Raw genomic sequence first — 24,385 nt, 5'->3', positions numbered from 1 at the left:
GACCTTAGTTCTTTATTCACCATGTGCCTAATACAATGAGATGCATTAGCACCTGCCTCCAGAGATGAATTACATAAAACTGGGTTAAAAAGGAAGAATTCACTGAGCAAAAACAATGACCTAATACTATTAGGTTGGTGCAAAAGTAATTGTGGTTTTTGCCATTACTTTTAATGCAAAAATCACAATAACTTTTGCACCAGGCTAATAAAATATACAGACACAACCCTTTGTACTAATGATGGGCAGATGCTGTCACTTATTATCCAAAGATAAGTCTGAGTCAGGCAAGCAGTAATCCGGTGAAGCCGAATGAAATCAGGCAGTCCTAATCTTCTATAAACCTTTTGCCAAGAGATGATATGCTTCAGTATTAAAGGGAAGAATCAAAAAAGGTTTAGTATAAAAGAAAAAAATTACAATTTATGCATGTAAAATAGTTAATCCATTGCAACCTCAATTTACAAATGGTTTGTTCCAATAACAAGGTGTTTGGAACTCAGAAATTAATGTTATACATGGAATTGGTTTTCCTGGATGACCATAATTTGTTTTAAGCCACAAGGTATTTATAGGAGAGTTTGGCACTTATGAACATAAGTAAGAGTGGAGAGAAGACTAAAGATACATGGCATAGAAATCAAACTTTGTTGCCACAACAGCAGGGAAACCAGGGACACTGCAGGTAAATATAACTTCTGGATTTGGGATTAGTGGTCCTGTATCTAAATCACGACATATTCTAGTATGTCGTGAACTGAGCTGCTTCCCGTGCCCACCTCAAGATCCCCTCTATCCCCATCGGTTAGGCCAAACCAGAGTCACCCACACTTCCAGACACCACCTTCTATCCTGACCTTAATCAATCATTCATGGCAGGGATGACTTCCAAAGCTGAAGCATCCCCCGCTCCATCTTCCTACACCAGCTACAGGCAAGGAAAGACGATTTTGCACACAACTCCCTCCATCCTCCCACCACCAAGAACACCATAACCCACCAGACCTCCTCCCGAGAGGAAGTGCCCTGCTTCCTTCTTCCCTCTGTTTCTATCCTGTGCATGTTATGCAGCTATGCCCTATTGCAAATCGAGTTCCCCAAGGGTTAGAGTAAGGAGGGTGATCTTGCATATGTCACGAAGACTGGGAATTACTCAGTCAATGATAACATCCACTGGAAATAACATGGGCAAAAAAGAAAACTGGGTAATTGTAAATCGAGGTTATCCTGTGGCGGTCTTTCCAGGTGTAGCCATGTATAATGCTTCTGTTCCTCCTCAGTCTCTTAAAAGAGTGAAACATTCAAACAGAACACTGCAGAGGGGGTGTATTAGTCAATTAAACATTAAGGTAGATATAAATTAAACCAAGTACATTTTGTTTGGTTTTGTTTTGAATTTCAGAAGTTAAATTGCCGAAAAAAAATCCTTCAATTTATTGTTCTACAGTCCTGTCTTAATGTATAGAGTATAAAAAAAAAATAAGCTGAATGTTTTTTGGTTACAGGAGTTCTTGCTGGTCCCCAGGGGTTGTTCCAAACTCCAGTTGTTAAAATTCTCTGTGCTAAACCGTAGAGATGTGGAAAAGGCTGTATGTAATCTGTGTTATTCCTTGGATTTTGGGGGAATTTCTATTTGTACTAAATCTCTCCCATGAGATTGCTCTGCAAGAGACATGCACAAGTAGTTCCAACAGATCAAGATTTTACTGTGCAACCAGATTTCTCCAAACCGCAAATAGAGATCTTTAAGGAGCACAACTGTCCAGACCTTGTATCTTTTTGTTCAGTCCTCTTCAGTGTTGATTAAACAGAAATATTTCAGTAAAACTCTTCCATTCTGTTTTAGCATCAAATCAATATAGTGCAATTCTGTGGCAGGCTTGCTTGTTCAACGTGTGTCTGTGCTTCCGGAAACTTACTTTCCTGATTTAGGATTGGTAAATAAAATTTAAGATGATGTGTTTGCTCTTGCTGTCCAATTAAAGTCACAGGAGAAAAACAGAATCCACTCAGGGATGTCTTTTCATGTTTGCCAAGTACAAATAGCTTAGAAATGTTACCTACTCAGTAGAGACATTGAATTTACAGTGTAACATCCTGTTTCTGATGACAGTGTTTGTGCTGCTTTTACAATCCAAACACCTAAAAGGACAAACTAGTGAGTCAGAGGTTGGAATTGAGGCAGGATGCAGCATGGGTACCATTTGTCTTTTCCTTCTGTCTGCCCTGATCACTTTCTGCCTGAGCCCATCTTGCTTTTATCCCTCCAGTGTTTGTCCCATTTATTCATCCCATGATAGCACCATTCTCCTCTCAGGGCTTCCTATTTCCCATATCTTCCTATCTCTGCCTGCAACAGCCCAGGGGCCTCCTGGGGTTTATTCTTTAGGCCTCCTGAAGAGTTGAAAGTGATTCCAGTGTTAACATCCACTGGAAATAACCATGGCAAAAAGAAAACTGGGTAATTGTAAATTGAGATTACCCTATGGCAGTCTTTCTGAGTGTAGTCATGTATAACACTTCTGTTGTTCCTCAGCCTCCTGTAAGAAGAGTGAAACATTCAAACCGAATACTGGGAAATGAGTGTAATTTATTTTTGTTGTGTGTTTGTGTGCATGCACATGTGCATATCCCCGTGAGTACACATATACTAATATTTATTGAACATTTACTAGTTTCCAGTGTAGAAAGCTGATCTAATCCTCACATGAACCTATTTACATTTTACAAACAAGGAAATAAGCCCTGAGAAAGCCTGTATAACTAGCCTAAAGAGCTAGAACATATGAGCTCATCTTCAAATCCGATGCTGTTATTTCTGAAGAATATGCTGTTAATTCTTCCATGAAATTGCTCACAAAAGAAGCCCCCAGCTAAGGTGCAGAGTGCACTTTCCAGGCTGGGCTAGCTGAAGACCAGACACTGTGGCCCTGACCTAGCTAAAGGTTTGATTTCAGAGACATATGAAAGTTGTCTCAAATTCACCTAACTTTCCTCCCAACACTGCTTCCCACATACCTCCTCCTCTAGTCCACTGACCCAGAACATACCACAATTAAAATTTTATTTATTTGGTCAAAGGTTTCTTGTTGCCTGCTCAAATGAAAATTCCACCATGAGTTAGTATCATGTTACATTTTTTTAAAAAATTATTTGTATCTCAGTATGAAAACTTTTATTAAATAATTTCCTGGTTAAGGATTAATAGAGGCAGAAGATGGAGAGGATATGAGGCCACTGGTCAGTGAGTGGAAGGAAAAATTACTTGGGAGAAGGATTCAGAAATGGGGAGACAAGAATCCAGTGTCAGGAGAAGGCTAGAGCAGTGGCCATATGCCACTGCACATTATTCTTTTCTTTTTTTTTTCCTTTGAGACAGATTCTCATTCTGTTGCCCAGGCTGGAGTGCAGTGGCATGATCTCGGCTCACTGCAACCTCTGCAGCCTGAGTTTAAGTGATTCTCCTGCCTCAGTCTCCCGAGTAGCTGGGATTACAGGTGCCTGCCACCAAGCTCAGCTAATTTTTTTGTATTTTTAGTAGAAACGGGGTTTCACCATCTTGGCCAGGCTGGTTTTGAACTCCTCAGCACACTGCACACAATTCTAAATGTGCATGTCACAAACACACACACACACACACATACACACACACCCAAGTACATTAATTTAAGATGCTCCCACTCAATTATTTCAATATGCAACTGAGATATAGCTGAGATGTCTTTGGTTTATAAAAATAACCATTTGTATATAGAATACAAACAGTTATTTCTAACTTCATATGTACAATATGCATAATGCATATAAAGAAGTGATTTAAAATGCTGCCTGTTCCAGATGTCCAAGTAACAACTGAGTAAGACTTCTTGAAATACTTAAAAAATATTCAGGCTTAAATATAAACACCTGTCCTGTTAATTCTTTGGGCTATAGAATCCAATTCCTCAAATTCCTACCAGCTTATCTACCAGCCAGAAGTGGGTCAGTGCTGGTAGCTGTGGTTGTGTGGGGAAATGCGTAGGGGACTTATCAGGCACTGCAAAGCATCTGTCACAGCCTCACATTATCATCACCAACACGGGAACAGAATTAGAGACTTTACTGGTCAGTTGTACATTCATTATTTCAGTAAACAAATATTGAGCAATTACTATGTATAAGGCAGTGAAGATACAGTAGTGGGAAAAACAGAAATGTTACCCCCTCAAAGAATCAATGCTCATCTTGTCTTCGTTAGCTTACTAACACATTTTCTTCATGATGGTGTGAGTAGGAGTGTATCAAGAGGTTGTTTTAGCTAAGGAACTCAGAAACCATCTATGAATCAATCATCTTTGCAAAGTGCTGGATAAGAGAATTTGGATTGGCATTGGCCAGTCAAGTAAAGCAGTCCTCAGTCTTGATAAGACAGAATTATGCACTAGCCTCAACACAGAGCCATGGCGATGTTGGCTGGACCACACAGTGAATTCTTGTCTCTTGTTGATGGTTTGGGGTACAGGGTCAAAGGACAAGAACCTCTGAAGTGAAGGAGACCTAATTCACCTATTTTTGCCCCAAAGGTTAAAACTGAGTCTCAGATCACACCATGCCAACCTACTGAAAAGTACTTCACTAGTGCCAGAAGGATGGGAATAAGATGGCTAACTGAATTCTGGGAACAGCTTCTTTATACCCACGAGTCTCTAGCTATAGAAAGATGACCCCATGAGAGGCCTGCAGCATTCCTCTTCCTTGAGAGAGCAGAAGGAAAAATAGTTGGAAGAAAGAATCAGGGGGTCTTCAGCTCACCCTAGAAGAATCATGCATTGGTACACCCTTTCTCATGGTGCCCGCAATGTTTGCTGTTCACACAAACTGGACCAGACACACTTCTGACAGCAGAGCAGAGGCACCTCCAAAATAAATAGGCAGCATGGTCCTCTCCTCACTGAAAAGATGAAAAAGCAACTAAAACACAAGGCAGTATAGAATTCAGGGTCAGACAAATATTATTCTTATCTAATCCAACCTCAGAAAGGTGCAGAAATTTCCCCAAAGTCAATTGTTCCTCAGTGACAAAGACTCAGAGAAGACTCTGGAAACAGCCGTGTTTCCACGGCAATGCACACTGCACCAGAAAGCAGGCTGAGCTGGCCCTCCAAGAGACAGCAGGCGAATTGCCTTTGCAGGTAGATAGTATGAAGGGCTTTGCCCGTATTACAGGAGTAGTTTGATCGTTTTATGTGGACTACATGAGCCAGTCGTGAGGTAAAAATTTGGATGCAAATTGGTTACAGAGCTAACTTCAGGGACTTCATTTTAAATGTAGGTTAGTCCTGGGATGAGTCTTCTACAAATGAGTAAGATGATTCCAAGCTTTTACCAATGTCTAATAAGAGTGAGCTAACCCCATCATAGATTAACTACATCCTCACATCCAAGTCAAAACAGATAATTCCTGAATGGACAGTAAAACCCATTGAGACTTGCAAAGGTTCTTTAAAATGGAAAAGTCCTGGGTTCAATGGGGTGAAGGAGAGTTGTTCTATGATCTTGGATTTGGGCTTAGCGGCCCCTCAGAGTCTTAAGAGTTTCTATATTCTTGGTTCTGAACTTTGGCTGCACATTAAAGTTACCCAGGGGGCTTTAAAAAAATGCCCGGACTGTACCTCTCATCAATGAGATCAACCACTCTGGGGGTGGGCTCCAGGCTTCCATATGTTTTCAAGCCCCTCAGGTGATTCTATGTGCTGCTAAGGCTCAGAACCTCAGTTAAGCAGACTAGTTCCCACTGATAAAGGCTGCGTAAGCACCACAACTCTGAGTGGGGGAAGTTGGTCTGGGGCTACTGGCACCCACAGTTGTTTCTTACAATATCGTTTTTAAACTTTGAAACTTTGGAATGTGTTTAAGGATGCCTTCAAAAATTGTGAGGGGTTTAACCCAAGGAAATTGTAGCAAGATTCATATCCGAATATGTCATAGTTCCTTTATTGAAACTATAGCACACAACTTTAAAATCAGCTGCTACTTCATTTCTACCCAGGACTGATCCATTCTCTTTGTAGAACAGTATAACTGATGCCCAGAGAATGCAGCCTGCCTGCAGCTAGCAGGCTCTTCTATGGGGCGGGGCACCCAATGGCCAGCAGCTGAGGTGTGTGCCTGCTAAGGTCACCATTATTTGTCCTTTCCTATTAATGCCGGTTGTACCTGTTACCCTAATTAACATTATTTTATGTTAATGCAAGTTGTACCTGTTACCCTAATTAACAATATATGTGTGTGCTACAGGAAATATAGTTGTTTTTTTCAGTGAAAGTTAAGTAAAATGCTTGGGAAAATGTGATAAAGACATTTAATCAGTGTTTTTTCAGTGAAAGTTAAGTAAAATGCTTGGGAAAATGTGATAAAGACATTTAATCAGTGTTTTTTCAGTGAAAGTTAAGTAAAATGCTTGGGAAAATGTGAAAAAATCACTAGCAAACATTTTATTATGTATCATATATAAATATTGTATAGTGATATATGTCTATACGTATACATATTTATGTGCATACATTTATATATTATGTATTTGTGTTACATATATAGTGTATGCAACATACATATGCAAGAAAACTATAAATGTTTTAGAAATATGTGTCAAAACTGAGTGGGAATTTGCACTTAGATTGCTTCATAAATGTCTTTAGATTCCAGTTTTGCTTTAATCTGAAAATCCTAGCAGATGCATTAGGGGTGTGGTTGATGCAAGAAAGATGGCAACAAAAAGAGTTCCAATTAGCACATCCATATTCAGAGAAAAGGCCTTGGCCCTATATCAAAAGATTGGCACATAAATGTAATGTTATATACCTTAAGTTAAAATAAAACATTTAAGGAACTCTGTCTCATTATTTACGATTCTCTTTTTAAAAGGCTCTTTGAATTAATCAACTGTCAGTTGAAATTATGGCTGAAAAAAGGCTTGTGTTTTAGTGGTTGAGTAAAGCATGAGTTGGTGGCCAAGGATTTTGTCAGAAATCATGCTTTGCTTTCTAGAGAGAGTAAGCTCCTTTTTGCTGAGGCTCTAGTCTAAACAGATGTGCAGAGACGTTAAGAGCACAGGTGTGGAAATCAGGCAAACTGAATTTTCAAGGCCTGTTCTGCTACTGATTAGCTCTGGTCTTGGGAAGCTTATTTGCCCTCCTGGGGCCTCACTTGCCTTATCTGTACTATAATGCTACTAAGAAGACAATGATCAATAAATAAAATGAGATACGTGGAGAGGAAGGGTAGGGTAGGGGTTAATGGCTTGGGTTTTGGAGTAGGAGATCTTAGTTTGAATCTCTGTAATACCACTTATTAGTTGTGTAAGCTTGGGCAAGTTTCTTAAATTTTCTAAGCTTGCAATTTCTCTTCCGTAAAAATGGGAAAAACCATAACACCTACTTTATAAAGTTTTGCAGGGTTAAATAAGATAATACCTGTAAAGCACTTAGAATAGAGTCAGGGATTTAATACGTGCTAGACAAATACTACTATTATCATTTGAAAAAAATCAGGGACCTAGCAACTTAGCGTGTCTAATAATTAGTAGCTGCTGTTATTAACAATATTATTATAATTATACCTGGCTTGGTTTTAAGATAAGATACTCCATGGTAATTTTGAACATACTGTAGAAATTCCATTTACTTTGACTCCCTAAGTCCTTAGAGGAACTAAGGTCACGCATCAAACAGGAGTTTAAGTGATTAACAATACTGTGGCCTTTTGAGTTCTAGTGAGACAATCCTATTACAGTATTAGAGTATTTAAGATAAATATGTTGAATGATGGCTGAGGAGTTTTTAATTTTGCTAAATATCCTGTGATTAAACCCATCATATCTCCGAACTAAATTGACAGTAAGGAGATTCTGATTTAAAGGCATGGTTTTGTGATAACTGAATGACAGAGTTTAGAAGAGACACTGGGAAGTAACTGCAAGGGAGGTAGCATCAGAGAGAGAACCTTGTCTATACCTATTTTTGAAATGTGTTAGGCTCACTAATCTGTGATCAATTAGATAAGATCTTTTTTGTAACTTTCTATGTATGTTTGTGAAAAATGTGCTCTGGGATAGTGAATTCATTGCTGAATGGTTGACTTTTTATATTTCCTTTACTTCAAACCTGTTGCTCAGATTTAATTGAGAAAGGAATGTTAAAATGTCCCACTAAAATGGATTTGTCAGTTTTTCCTTATATTATCATTTTTTGCTTTATATATTTTGAGGATATTTATTAGGTACACACCAAATTGTTTTATTCTTCTTGGTGAGTTGTACCTTTTGTCATTATAAATGACCCACCCTATAACAAGATTGATTTATGTCTTAAAATATATTTGTCTGATAATTATATAGACAAACTACACTTCGAGTTAATTTTTTCGCTTCATCTTTTTCCATCATTTTATTTTCCTAGAAACTTGATTTACATACGTCTCCTTTAAACAGCATGTATCTGTATTAGTTTTTCAGTCCAGTCCAAACGGACAAGTTTGGTCAATTCACGAGTTCTATAATTCACAAAATATTTGAACATTTTCTACCCTTATTATTTATAATTAAATTTGTCCAACTTTTTATATTTTTCCTAATGTTTTCTTATCTTCCTTTATTGAGGTAAAATTCACATTACATAAAATTCACAATTTCAATTTCAACCACTTTAAACATACACACATCATTCATCATTTCACTTTTGTTCCAATAATGGTTAACCAAAAATGTATATCATCTTTATATAACAATGTTTTTGATTTCTATTTTTATATTAATCTGTCATTGCTATGTGTCTGTAAACGAGGTATAATTGAAATGCAAACTATTATATGATATATATTAACATATAAAGCTAAAATAATTTTTTTTAAAGTTTGCGTCATACGTTTGTTTAGTATAGTGACTTTTTTTTTTTTTTTTTTTTTTTGAGACAGAGTTTCATTCTGTCTGCCAGGCTGGAGAACAGTGGCACAATCTTGGCTCACTGCAACCTCCATCTCCCAGGTTCAAGCAATTCTCCTGCCTCAGCCTCCCAAGTAACTGGGATTACAGGCATGTGCCACCATGCCCTGCTAATTTTTTTGTATTTTTAGTAGAGACGGGGTTTCACCGTGTTGACCAAGCTGGTCTCGAACTCCTGACCTCAGGTGATCCGCCCACCTCGGCTTCCCAAAGTGCTGGGATTACAGGTATGAGCCACCGCGCCTGACCCAGTGACTTTTAATACGTTCAGAGTGTTGTGCAACTATCAACACTATCTAGTTCCATAATATTTCATCACATCAAAAGGAAACCCCTTGCTTTTCAAGCAGTCATTCCCCATTACATCCTATTCCTAGCTTCTGGCAACCACTAATCTGCTGTCTCTGTGGATTTGTCTATTGTAGATATGTCATATAAATGGAATCCTATGATATGTGGCTTTTTGTGTTTTGTGATTGTGTTTGGCCTCTTTCACTTAGTACAAATAAAATTGCTTTTTAAATTTCCTTTTTGAATTGGCCATTGATAGTGTTAGAAATGCAATCGATTCTTACATGTTAATCTTACATTCCACAATTTTGCTGAATGTGTTTATCAGTTCTAGTAGTTTTATTGTGAGCTCTTTAGGACTTAATATGTGTAAGTTCATGCTATGTGTAAATAGAGATGGTTTTACTTCTTTCTCTTAAAATTAGATGCCTTTGATTCCTTTTTCTTGTCTAATTACTTTGGCTAGAACTTCCAGGACCAGGTGGAACAGGAGTAGTGATTGCAGGCTTCCTTGTCTGGTCCTTGATCTTAGGGAGAAAGCTGTTAGTCTTTTGCCATTGAGTATGATATTAGCTGTAGGCTTTCATAAATACCCTTCATCATGTTGAGAAAGTTCCCTTTGTCTTAGTGTTTTGAGTGTGTTTTTTGTTTTTCTTTTTATCATGATAGGGTGTTGGATGTTGTCAGATGCTTTTCCTGCATCAGTTGAGATGATTATGTGAGTTTTTCCTTCCATTGTGCTAAGATGATATATTACATTGGTTGGTTTTCATATGCTGCATTTCTAGAATAATTCCATTTAGCCATGGTGTTCAATCCATTTAATATGCTGCTGTATTGCATTTTCTAGTATTTTCTTGGGGATTTTTACATCTGTATTCACAAGGTATTTGTCTCTAATTTCCTTATATCTGTACCTGGCTTGGGTAGGAAGTTAATGCTGGTTTCATGCTCCATGCATAAATTGGCCTCAGTTTACCTGTTTGTCTGCTTTCAAAACTGGGTTTGAGAGTGGTATACTCCAGCTCCTCACTTCAAGAAGTAGTAAGCCTGTCTCAAGCCCCTCAGTTGTATGAAATAGTTTTGTCCCCTCTACTACACAGAGTCAAGGCCCTGACCAACACAATCCACTTCATAATTCAGAGAACAACAGCTCAATAGCTTTAGCCACACACATCATTCATCATTTCACTTTTTTGTTCCAATAAGGGTTAACCAAAAAATGTATATCACATTTTTTATATAACAATGTTTTTGATTTCTATTTTTATATTTTTCTGTCATTGCCATGTGTATGTAAATGAGGTATAATTGAAGTGCAAACTATGATATGATATATATTAACATACAAAGCTAAAATAATGTTTTTTAAAAAGTCTGTATCATAAATTTGTTTAGTATAGTTGCTGCCTTGATATCCAATTTTAGGTCTGACATAAGGTGTCTGAAACTCAGTCCTACCCTGTCACCTTCAGACTAGCTAAAACTTTCCCTCCCCGAGTGTTTGTTGTAACGTGGCATGCTTGTTCCTCCTTCACTGACCCCAAACCCAGCACACGCCATAACTGCTTATCATGATAAAACCTAATGGTCAAAACCAGAGACATGTAAATACACTTCCCAATTTGTGTATGTTTTCTTTAAACTACCCAATCCACAACCCCACAAGAAAGCCTAAGGCATAACACCCACGGGTCCCCACTCTCTCTCTCTCCACCCACTGGTGAAGCTCCTTGCCATTCCCAGATGTCCTCTTGGTACTCCTAACCCTTTTGGGACCTATAGGCAATGAATTTCTTCTGTTTTGTGCATTTTAGTTTAACTTCCTCATTGTGTCTCACCCGACACACACAACCAAACCTAACTCCCCCATCAGGGCTCTTGTAGAGAGGTCTATCTTGGCTTTTGGCCACACCCAAGAGAAATACCTCAAGACCAAATTAGAAAGAAACCATAATAATAGAAATCATAACAATATGGCCAGGCACGGTGGATCACACCTGTAATCCCAGCACTTTGAGAGACCAAGGCAGGTGGATCTCTTGAGCTCAGGAGTTTGAGACCAGCCTGGGCAACATGATAAAACCCTGTCTCTACCAAAAAATCAAAAACTTAGCTGGGCATGGTGGCATGCCTCTGCAGTCCCAGTTACTTGGGAGGCTGAGGTGGGAGGATTGCTTGAGCCCAGAGGGTGGAGGCTGCAGTGCAGTGGAGATTGCACCACTGCACTGCAGCCTGGGTGACAGAGCAAGACTCCCTCTCAAAAAAAAAGAAATCATAACAATATGGTACATCACCATGATACTGGAAAAATATACCAATTAGAAGTCTATTCATTTTATATGGGAAGTCAAAATATAATGAAAATGACATTTCAAAAAGCAATAAGGATTATTTAATAATGTTGGAAATATCAGTTATTCATTTGGAAGAAAAATAAATTGGATTGTTTTCTCTCTTCCAGCAGATAGTGTCTCCTTATCTTTAATAGCTGAATGGGAAGAGAAATAAATCTGCATACAATTACAGCCTGTTGTACTTTCCATATCCAATGTAAATTTTTTGATGGATACATTGGCAATATCAAGGAACTAAAATACACTTACCTTTTAATCCACAAACACCATTGCATGTAATTCATTTTATTTACATAATTTCACATACAGAAAGCTATACATATGATTTTGTTCATCACCACATTTATAATAACCAAAGATTCAAACTGGAAATAACCGAAATGCTTACTCATAGGAAGTTACTGAGTAATGGTATACAGGTAATGGAATACAGTGCGTTAGCTAAAAAGTGTAAGGTTGGTTGGGTGTGGTGGCTCACGCCTGTAATCCCAGCACTTTGGGAGGCTGAGGCAGGCGGATCACCTGAGGTCGGGAGTTCAAGATCAGCCTGGCCAACATGGTGAAACCCCATCTCCACTAAAAATACTAAAATTAATTGGGTGTGGTGGCACATGCCTGTAGTCCTAGCTACTCAGGAGGCTGAGGTAGGAGGTTGGCTTGAATTCAAGAGGCAGAGGTTGCAGTGACCCGAGATCTCGCCACTGCACTCCAGCCTGGGCGACAAAGCAAGGCTCTGTCTCAAAAACAAAACAAAAAAGTGTGAGGTTAGTTTGTATGTGCTCATAGTAAAATATATCTAGTCCACTTTCTAAATTAAAACTAACTATATGTTGTTTATAAAAAATATGACAAAAAGCAAAAGGATATAGAAAGTTTAAAACTCAAAGATAAGTACCATTCAAAGGCAAAAAAGATGTAGTTGAGGTGATAGTTTTGACAGGAAAAAATCCTTAGATATGTAATTTTATATTTATTAAAACTATAATACAAAATCCAGTCATAATAAGCTAGTACAAGGGAGTCGTGAAAGCATGAGAGTTTATGTACCTGATGGCAAAGCACCAAAACAAATGAAGAAAAAATTCTAAGACTTTTAAGGAGAGAAATAGACTAAAACATAATTATAATGGTACGCCTATCTTAGTCACTGACACATCAAATAAGAAAATATAAATAAGGATTTAGATAATTTTAATAATACAATGAAATTTATTATATTTTGAAGCTAACATAGTCTTTTAGATGTTCATTAAGCATTTAAAATAATGACCGTAACTAGCTTCAAGTTCTTTTCATTAAATCCAAAGCAAAACTTCAACATTCCATTTTTTAATAAAATACAAGATTACAAACTACTGGCAATGTTTAAACAATTGAACAAAAAATCTCAGCCACTTGGATATTTAATAAATGTTTTCTTAGTAACCATTGGGTTAAAGAAGATAGCAAAGTTTAATTATGATTATCTAAAGAATCTAATGTCCTACATGAAGCAAAAATAAAATACAGTAAAAATTACCCCTAAAATACTTTAAAATATCCACAAAAAAATCCACATGTCGTTTGATAACTAGAATATACCATGAATTTGAGAATGACTGGGATAGACTAAAAAAGGAAAAGAACAAAAGGAAGGTCTATGTCTATGTGTGAGTTCTTGGCATTTAAGGCATCCTTTATAATAACTCTCAAATTCATGGCAGGCATTAGGGATTTTTTTTTTTTTTTTGAAACAGGCTCTCACTCTGTCACGCAGGGTGAAGTACAGTGGTATGGTACGATCATGGCTCACTGTAGCCTTGATTTCCAAGGCTCAAGTGATCCTCCCACCTCAGCCTCCAGAGTAAGTGGAACTACAGGCACAGGCTACCACACCCGGCCAATATGTGTGGTGTTTGTAGACAGTGTTTCACCATGTTGCTCAGGCTGGCCTTGAATTCCTAAACTAAAGCAATCCTCCCACCTCAGCCTCCCAAAGCACTGGGATTACAGGCATGAGCCACCATGCCAGGCCATGAGGGATCTTACTGAGGGGATAGAAATGTTCTACAATTGGATTATGGTGATAGTTTTCCAACATAATAAATTTAGTAGAAATCACTGGTTGCACAGCTAAAAATGAGTTAAATTTATGGTAGGTAAATTATACTTCAGTAAAGTTTGTTTTTTAAGTATCCCTTTTTGTACCAAGATGTAACCAGTGTTTCTTAAATAAATTTTACTCCTTGAATTGTTGCAAGACTGCTTAATTTTCAAAGTTCTAAACAAGTTGATGTTGACAATTTTTTTTTTGCCAATGTTCTCACTGCTTTTATGAAGGAATGGATTTATGTGTATCCCCACTTTACCATTTTAGAGATTCTCACTGTTCTAGATACTCTTTATACTTTATTGTTTTAATGTATTAATATTTAGAACTTTTACATTCATTATTTTATCTGTTCTGCTTCTAACATTCTTATCTGACAATTCAGAGAAAACTTAGAAAATCCTTTAAATGTCTGTTCAGTTAATAAAAGTTATGCAAAACCATGTAACAAACAGACCTCATATTGATTCCTTTATCTTTTATGAGCATAATAAGCAATTTTCCCTGCAGCTTTTTCATTAGATTTATTCCCTTGACAATACAGTTCACATGTTTACTTCAACAGTAATTGTAGACTGATTAGATCAGAGTACAATTTTGGATTTACATTTATATAAATCATTACACCCACTGTGAAAATTATTGTGTCAATTAAAACTATATCTGACCACATTAATTTGAAGGGTGCTAGTAACAAAGTCTCTAATTTAGATTACAAATATTACTGATAGAACTACATTCCCTTGCCTTATTCTGAAAGCACTGGATTAAATGTAAGTACAGCCCATAAAATCCTTCATACATAAGGAGACAATCAAAACTCCTTTCAAAATTAAAGATACTTTATATTTTGGCTGTGTTCTTATATATATATATTCTCCGGTTTTCTTTCTGTATATTCTTCTTCAATTTTTCCTATCATTGATAGTTTTCTTTTGGTTAGCCATTCAACCGTTTTTTGTGCTGTTGCTTTTTGGTTCATGCGCTTTAATTTTTGAATCTGACCTTTTCTTTTATTCTTCCTAAGCATAGATTTTTATTTTGAGTGGAAGATTTACTGGACATTATCTTTCAGTTTCTGAATGATAACATCACCATATCCTCTCCTGTCCCTTCTCCACAGAGTTTCTGCGTCATGCAGCTTCAGCTACAGTAAACAAAGGAGGATTCAAATTGCATGTCCCTATTCACCTTTCCTGAATCACAGTGATGTTGGAGGTCATTTCAGAAGTGTTGGTCCCATGAGCAATGGAATGCATCCACAACTGCCACCACACAACCCCCAGCTTCCTTATGAAGAAAATCAACAACTACAAGCAATTATTACTGTTTAATAATTATGAACTGTTTAATCATTACAAACAATTATTTATTTATAAGTAAATCTTACTATTTATAAGTAAATAAATAATTTATTTATGACCTTCTCTGTTGTGGGCCTGGTGATAGCACCTTGAGAAATAAAGGTAAATAAGACAATGTTCCTAGCTTCAAGGACACAGAGGTATAAACAAATATATTACATTGCTGTGCTCAGTGCAAATATAGAAGCCTGAATAACAGCTACATGTAGCAAAAGGAAAGTATGTACATATGGTGAGGGGTGTCAGAGTTGGTTGTCTGTGATAGATTTTGAAAATATGATAAAACTGCTGTGATTCTTATTTGGAAATAGAAATGGGTTAACTTGAGCAAAAACAGAATATACAGATGCTATTTGACTTACAATGGAGTTACATCCTGATAAACCCATCTTAAGTTGAAAATGTTGTAAGTCAAAAATGCATCTAAATAATCTACTGAACATCACAGCTTGTCCTAGTCTACCTTAAACATGCTCATGTTAGCCTGCAGTTAGGCAAAATTATCTAGCCCAATGCCTATTTTATAATAAAGTGTTGTATAGCTCATGTAACTTGTCAAATACTGTACATTATGTCAAAATTATGACAGTTGCACATGATTGTAAAGTTGAAAAATTTTAAGTCAAATCATCGTAAGTTGGGGACGGTCTATATTGGAGGAATAGAGATGAGTTCACAGACTTTTAGGAAAACTAGAGGGTCAGGCGCAGGATGGAGGTAGAAACAATGTGAGTCTGATGGTCACAGCCATGGACATACAGGCCGGTGAGGACACCCTGCTGCTATCTGGACTGTAGATGGTGAGCCTGGCATCACCACCATTAAACACCGGATGTGGTGTGCTGGTAAATGTTAGAGACTAGCTTTCCAAGAAAAAAAAAAAAACCTGATTTGTAACATTTGCCAATTCTCATGGTGTAAATATTTTCACTGTGGGTGATTTCAAGCTGCCAATATGGTATCACTGAATTAGAGCTGGGAAAAAATGAACAGTAACACACCACACCACTATATAGAATTTATCATATATATGTGATATATATGATATATATGTGATATATATGATATATATGTGTATATGTGATATATATATGTGTATATATGATATCACATATATATATGTTAATCATATTATGACAAGCATAAATAACCACAAAGGCATAAGAATTAGGAACTGATGACTTTGAAAATCTCTTACCTTTTTTATAGTATAATTTATGTAGTTATTAGTTTGTGTAATTTAGTAATTCATAATAAATATGTTTAACAACTGATGCAAATCTGGAAATTTTAAGAATTGGTTCTGGGAAGCCTGTACCAGCTGGTTCCAGCACACCACTGATGGAGTCATAGTATACCCACTATGGGACCCTGTATACCATGTAGGTGCCACAGAATGTCTTTTGATTATTTTTATAATTTCTTTCCAGGTTCAGATTCTCCGGAAAAAGCATCTTAGACAACATGCCAGCACTCACATTGCCAGGGTTTTGCCTCTGTAAAGAGAGGACTCCTTTAGCCTACCAAAAGTCACACAATGGCATATTTCCCATTGCAGGAAGACAGATTAGCTTCTGGATCAAATGAAAAAGAAGACAGGTAAAGACAAATGTTTGCTATAAAGCAGTAGGGGTTTAACAGGTAGACAAGCAAGACCAGTGTAGAACTGTCATGGAACAAGAGACTTTAAAGCAGAAGGAACAGCCTAGGCAAAGACCCAGAGCTGTGACAATTGTAAACCTCACAGGATGTGAACTTGGGAATCTAAGAACACCACCATGTTGCCAACTGCTGGGCTTCTTATTTTTGGAGAGTTTCATGCCATTCTAACGGTTGAAAATACCAATCATATTCCTCTTCTATCCCCAAACACACATTATGAAAAAAAAATAAATACAATGGCTTTGGATCATGTACCAATGAATCCTGATAGTTGACTTGAGGATTATCAGACAATTGGCAAGTCCCAAAGGAGGGCAATTAAGTGAACTTGTGGTTTCCATTCTGAAGATAAATCTGAGCAAGAATGTATCAAATGGGAATGAGATTTGACCTCCTCTTTATCTCATTGGTCTAAGAGTGATAATAATAACAAGTATTGAAGGCTTATTGCATACTAGGCACTGGGTAGGTGCCTTTTATATATTATCTCATTTAATCTTGACAACAATCTTATGTAGTCAGTTCTATCATTACCTCCATTTTATACATGAGAAAATGCAAGCACAAAGAGCTTTACGAACTTGCCTGAGTTCTACACAGCCAGATAGTGGCAAGGCTATGGTGAGTGCATGAACAAAAACATTCAGTTCTAAACATTTGACTTTAGACTTAAGATTCCCTCATCAATAAAAGCAATCAATCTATAACAAATACTAAGGTGTTCAGAACTAAGGTGTTTAGTAAGTTATCTCCACCTTTACTCCCAGGCCCCAGGAGAGTTCACCTTGACATGCAGGAAGGCAAGCATCAGCCAGTACATACCACATGAGTGTCATCTTGCATTTGACAAGACAGATGTAGGTGAATGGACTTTTTGATGCTGCTCATATTAGACCAAATAGGGAACAACCTGAAGATAAGAGACTGCACTACCTCTTGATATAGTACAGTGGTTAAATTATTCCTAGAGTTAAGGTCCTTGGGTTCAAAGCTGAACTCTGCCTCTTTGTAGCTGTAAGAATTTGGACTCTATTTCTCTGACCTCAATTTCTTCATCTGTAAAATGAAAATATAATAGCACTGTTTTCATAAGATTGTCAAGAGAATGAAATGAAATAATTTACGTTAAATATTTAGCACAGTACCTGGCATGTAGTAAGAGCCAGTCACCACAAATTGTTATTCTTCTTCTTATGTTTTAAACTAGTTGACCAGCTCTTTCTGCCTCAAGTCCACCACTTCACATAAAGGGCTTTGGGAAACAAAAATAAATCCAGGAACATACCAAGGTGATTGAATTTTGCACTTGAGCCTGCCCTGGTTTTTTTTTTTGGTTTTTGTTTTGTTTTGTTTTGTTTTGTTTTGTTTGAGACGGAGTCTCGCTCTGTCGCCCAGGCTGGAGTGCAGTGGCGCAGTCTCAGCTCACTGCAAGCTCCGCCTCCTGGGTTCACACCATTCTCCTGCCTCAGCCTCCAGAGTAGCTGGGACTACAGGCGCCCACCACCATGCCTGGCTAAGTTTTTGTATTTTTAGTAGAGACGGGGTTTCACTGTGTTAGCCAGGATGGTCTCGATCTCCTGACCTCGTGATCCGCCCGTCTCAGTCTCCCAAAGTGCTGGGATTACAGGCCTGAACCATCACACCCGGCCTACCCTGCCCTGTTTTTATGAATCACTTGTTCATAGTTCTTCTCTGAATTACTGGGTAGTAAGTTGGTTAAAAAATTTTTGGGGGATGGAGTCTCGCTCTGTCACCCAGGCTCGAGTGCAGTGGCATGATCTTGGCTCACTGCAACATCCACCTCCCAGATTCAAGCGATTCTCCTGCCTCAACCTCCTAAGTAGCTGGGATTACCAGTGTGTGCCACCACACCTGGCTAATTTTTGTATTTTTAGTAGAGTCAGGGTTTCGCCATGTTGGCCAGGCTGGTCTTGAACTCCTGACCACAGGTGATCCAACCACCTCAGCCTCCCAAAGTGTTGGTATTACAGGCGTGAGCCACTTACCTTGGCCTGAAATTCTTTCTTTCTTGTTAGATATACTCATAGTTCTTATAAGCATTACAGATGCTGAGAATATTGCAAAATATCAACTGGACAAATTCTGATCCCTCTGGAACTTTAAATCACAATGAATACCCAAACAAATTTGAAATAATCCCCAGAAGTGTTTGCAGTTACTGTGATTTCTTTGCCTGGTGGGGATATGTCCAAGTCCAGGGGGCCGGTTTTGCTAGGTCAATCTCAAACCACAGAGACTTTGGATATCAAGGATGTAGTAACGTGACTGCATGGAATAGCCAGTTAACTAAATTGCAAGGCAAGAAGTAGGCACTTGGAAATACTAGAATCTCTAAAAGGAGGCTATTCTTTTTTTTTTTTTTTTTTTTTGAGACGGAGTCTTGCGCTGTGTCACCCAGGCTGGAGTGCAGTGGCGCGAGCTCGGCTCACTGCAAGCTCCGCCTCCCAGGTTCACGCCATTCTCCTGCCTCAGCCTCCGAGTAGCTGGGACTACAGGCGCCCGCCACCACGCCCGGCTAGTTTTTTGTATTTTTAGTAGAGACGGGGTTTCACCATGTTAGCCAGGATGGTCTCGATCTCCTGACCTCGTGATCCACCCGCCTCGGCCTCCCAAAGTGCTGGGATTACAGGCTTGAGCCACCGCGCCCGGCCAAGGAGGCTATTCTATAAGCACCAGAGAGAAGTCAAGTGTTCCCGATTCTACTCTAAATACAGGAATCAAGAAATACCCTCGACAATCATCACAAATAACAGGATCTGGAAAGCGAAATCACCAAAGTATAAAGTCTTAAAACACCCCAAGGCACCTACAAAAGGTCCCAGTGTCAGTTATAAAATTGAATTAATTTTCTTCCCATACTAACATTTTTTTCCTCAAACTATTAATTTATTTGCTTCCTTCCTCTGTTAACTTGATTTGGAAAAGGATTTCTGGAACTTCACAGCGTTAGTGGCTCCAAAAACTTGCTCAGAGGAGCTGTGGGAATTCCATCTCTCAGAGAGACTTATCTTCAACGTCAGACCCAAAGGAAGGAGCAGAGGAACCACACTGCAGATGGGGACATGTATATGAGGATTGTTGTAGGAGACATCTGCCTTCGGAGATTTTCAAAAGGGTTCCCACACAACAGAACCTCAACATGCCAGTCCAAATTCCATAAGGCACAGGTGTTTCCAGTATCGCTTAGAGGCTTTCCAGGCCTGTACAACATTTTAAATAATCTAAACCATGATATGAAAATGAACAAGTCATGTTGTGATATCATGCATTAAACACATCTTGGCTTGTGCACTAAATGTTACCTGCTTGGCCTTCTGGTGGCGTCAAGGCCTTGGGAGCAATAATGCATAGAAGAGACAGCGAAGGATTTCTAGCTTCTGGTCCGCCATGCAGAGAGCTTGGAAGTCACACTCCATCCTCACAACAAGGAAAAAGCCGAACAAACTGAAAATCAACAACTTGTCTTAGAGAATTGAGGTCACAGGGAAAACTGCTCTCCAGAAATCTGAAGAGACAGGTGAATACAGAGAATCACAGCTTCCTGGAAGCAGAAGACGAGGAGAAGCCCTTACCTGGAGCCAGTAACCATATGAAAACTTAAACTGCAATTGATGAATTGTAAAGGCTCGATGTGGACTAGCTTGAGAGTTTAAAACTCCAGAGGTGTGCCAACTTTCATGAGTTTTGCCTCCAGGAGTTCCACTGTGTTCTTACTGTGATAATCAGAGAAAAATCATCTCCTGCCTCTGGTTGGGGGAGAGGAAAAATCATCTTGAAATACTCCTATAGCATGCTGCTCCCTTACCTAAAGGCTCACCCTCAAAGGAAACTATTTTATCATGGGTGGTTGACATGGAGGAAGATAAATATCCATCCCCAAGGTCCTTTAGCTTTCAACATGGGATCAAAAAAAACTTGTACCTACAAAACCCAGAAAAGTGGAAAAATGGAATGATATTTCTTCCTTCCCTTTTGGGTGCTTCATGGTCAGGTGGAAAGAATGTCCTCTACTTCACTCATCTCATTCTATTTCCTTTAGTCATTCTTTAAAACTGTTCATTCTGGGGTGGGTGTGTGTGTGTGTGTGTGTGTGTGTGTGTGATTTGTAGCTTTAAGAAAAATAATAAAAATACTACCACTCAGCTTAAAAAATCAGGTCTAAGTTCTAAACATGCATCCAACAACTCTGCTTCACAGCCTCTGAAAAAGAGGTGGACTTTCTCTTGCCTGGGGAACAGGGGTGGGGAAGCTTAGGTGACTCCAAATAGCTTGTTGAGACTCACTCCAAAGGGGCACTAATTCTGAGTTAAGTGTGTCCTGCTGTGCCCCAGAAGAGGGGGTCTTGCCACCTAAGAGAGTCTTCAGTTTTTTCAAGTCTATGGTTTTCTTTTATTCCGCACACAACACTGAGCTAAATAAAGCAGATGTTGTCATAGTAAGTTTTAAAATAATGTCAATGAAAGAAAAATTACCTCTTGGTGCCACAACTTATGCCATAAGTTGTCTGATGTGGGTTCACTAAATGAATTCATAATGACATTAATTCATGATGTTTTAATTTACAGTGCACTTTTGAGGCAAAGGATTTAGGTAGTCCTATGGCAAAATTTACCTACTTCACGGTTACCCTAGGAATGACTGTCTATTCCCATATATATTTTCATGAACAGCAGCTGCAGTTTGTCTTCAACTAATTTTATGCAAAAACCAATCTGAGAAAGGTGAACAAACTCAAAATACCTTTATAGAAAGGGGCTGAAGATTTTTTCATTTTTGAACTATGTCAAAGCTATAATATTTGGTAGTCAAATAATACTGTTTCATTATTATAGTCTTAAGAAATTCATTCCTGTAGTTCTACTTTTAAACTTTTGTAGTCCTGCAACCTTATGAGCTATCTTTTATGAAGCTGCTTATGTCGTTATTCCATTTTGCCATACAGTGACATTTTAAAAAGATCAGAAATACAGATATTCAAGGCTTATGATGCTAAAGAAAGTTAAGCATTTCTCCAGCCTGACTCCAGAAATATATCTACCTAATACATTCGGTAAAAGAAACAATCTCCCTATAAAGATTGTTTACAGTTGGCAAGGTGGTGCATCTTAGAGGTCTCATCAATGACAGAAGAAAAAAATTCACTGAAACTCTCAAGTTATTCATTTCTACACAACATAAGGAAAGTTCACTTTAATCATTGGAAAAAGAAAAAAGAAAATCCTAATATGTAGTCAGCCTTGTACTGTTCATGCCTTTCAGAACTTGTCAATTTTGCAGAGATAAGATATGAACATGTGAAAAAGTTAGATAACGATACAAGCGATGGTATATAATGAAATGCTAGAGTGAGAGATGCAGTTATTGAATGTTTCAATAATCAAGGAAAGAAAGTTCACTGAGTGGAGCAAAGGCTAAAAAAGTTATGCTCTAACTGACCCTTTGAGGCTGAATGTGATTTGAACAGATGGGTGAAAGAGAGTATTACAGATTGTAAAAGCATTTACAGCTTAAGTTGAATATGAGCTTATCAAAGGTTGGCTATTTGAGGAAAACAAAATACAGTGACACTTTAATTATATTGGGTCATGAATTTAGACTAACCTACTCTCAAAGGTAGAAGAAATATGACTTTTCTTCTGCTTTAACCTTTACTATGCTCACTAATCTCCTCTACAGTAAATAGCCAACCAACCTTCGCTTTGACACTTTCGACATCACTCCTCCCATCACATTGCCGAGGAGCTCTAGATATTAGAAGATTCTTGCATCAAGTCTATATCCTACCTCTATAATTTCTTCTCATTAGTTCTTATTTGATTCTCCAGAAATACGTCTTTGCAGAAGTGCCAATAAGCCCTTCAGATGCTGTTGTACAAATATCTAGTTCTGCCTCTGCTATCAACTCTGTAACTGGGAAATTACGTATCAGGGAGAAGAATGTAGAGCTTACCTTAAAGCCATTATGAAGAAAACAATCATATTTAAAAGTGTCTCCTCAGAGAAAAATAAAATAAAGATTAATGTGTGGTGGTATAACCATGTGCCAAGCAAATAATGGAAAATTATTTCAAAACAAACTAAAAGGATCTACTATCACTTCTATGAAAAGTACCAAGAGACATAATTAAAATACACATTCTACTAGGAATTCAGAGAAGTCAGAGAACAACTTTTCTCATCTCCCTCTCCCTTCTATTCATTTATAGAGTAGGTTTAGTAATCACAAAATTCTCCACTCAGAATAAAAATGCTAGTTGCAAATGAACAAAAGACTCTGACCTTCTGTTCTCAATTAATGCAGTTTCTCTGGACAAATAAACCCTACAACTATTTCAAACCTTTTTCTATCAACAATTTTCACCTTCATCTCTCATAAGCCTTGTGCAATAGCCTCTGGCAAGTAGCAAAATTGGTTTATGGGAGTTACATTTTTTCTCTCCTCTCTGCAATTCTTCCTCCAGTGGAGGTGCTAATGGACTGGGAAAATGGACAGAAGGAAGACATCCAGAAGGCAAGAGAAAAAGGAAGGGAAGGGAAAGAGGTCAAACAAACAAAAATCAAGGTTGTGGCTTGTTGGAACTGTTAACGTGGTCACTTTTGGTATCCGCATGGTCCCCAGCTCTTCTCAACATTCGCCAAGGTCTGTGAGGTTCTCCGTATGCTTGCCCTTCTCAATGCTTTAGTGAAACAATGTGGACGTAGGGTCAAACTGGTGACCTTTAGCTAATGCAAAGCTAAACACTGCACTAAAAGCTGTTTTCTGTATGCAGAGATCTCAGGGCCTGAGATACTTACATAGATATAAAACAGTGTTGGCTTCAAAGTGTTTGTCAAAGGTAACGGCCATCAAAAAGGAAAGTTAGGAGAGGAGATGAAAAATCTGTTTCAGGTCACCAATTTTATTTAAAAATCTATGAGAATACGTAACAAATTCCTTAGGCCACATCACTGAGGGAGTATCACAAAGCCACTTTAATAGAATGAATTCAAATGTTGCTGGGCCACTATCTCATACCAAGGCAGGATTCTAAGGTATGTTTCCCATGTACCTGCAAACTAGATTATTTCTAGCTCACTGGCTCTGCACCTCCTGTTTCTATTGCTCTGCACCTTCTTGGCCTCTCCAGCAAAAAAATACCCCTTTATGTCCCTCCATCACTCAGTTGAAAAGTGCATTAATCAGATGCAGGTTCAGGGAGAACAGGGCTAAGAGACAAAGTTGATTGTCTAAAGCCAAGCTCTCCACGGGTGTGTACATTCAACTGATAACTAAGGTTCTTGTATTAGTTTCCTGTTGCCACTCTCAAAAACTACCACTAATGTAGCAGCTTAAGACAACACAAATGTATCATGATTGTTCTAGACATCAGGAGCCCGAACTGGGATTCACTGGGCTAAAATCAATGTGTCTGCAGGGCTGGCTCCTTCTGGGGGCTCTAGGGGAGGGAGAATCCATGGCATGTCCATTCCAGCTTCAAAGACTGTCAATATCCCCTAGCTTGTGACTGTGCTATGCCAACATCTGTCTCTGTCATCACTGCACCTTTCTCTCATCTGGTATCGCCTCCCTCTACCTACCTCTTGTAAGGACCCTTGTGATTATATCCTGAAAAACCAGGATAAT

This window comes from Theropithecus gelada, chromosome 17, assembly GCF_003255815.1.
Source record: "Theropithecus gelada isolate Dixy chromosome 17, Tgel_1.0, whole genome shotgun sequence".
In the NCBI taxonomy this organism is placed as follows: domain Eukaryota; kingdom Metazoa; phylum Chordata; class Mammalia; order Primates; family Cercopithecidae; genus Theropithecus; species Theropithecus gelada.
This window is presented reverse-complemented; position numbering follows the sequence as displayed.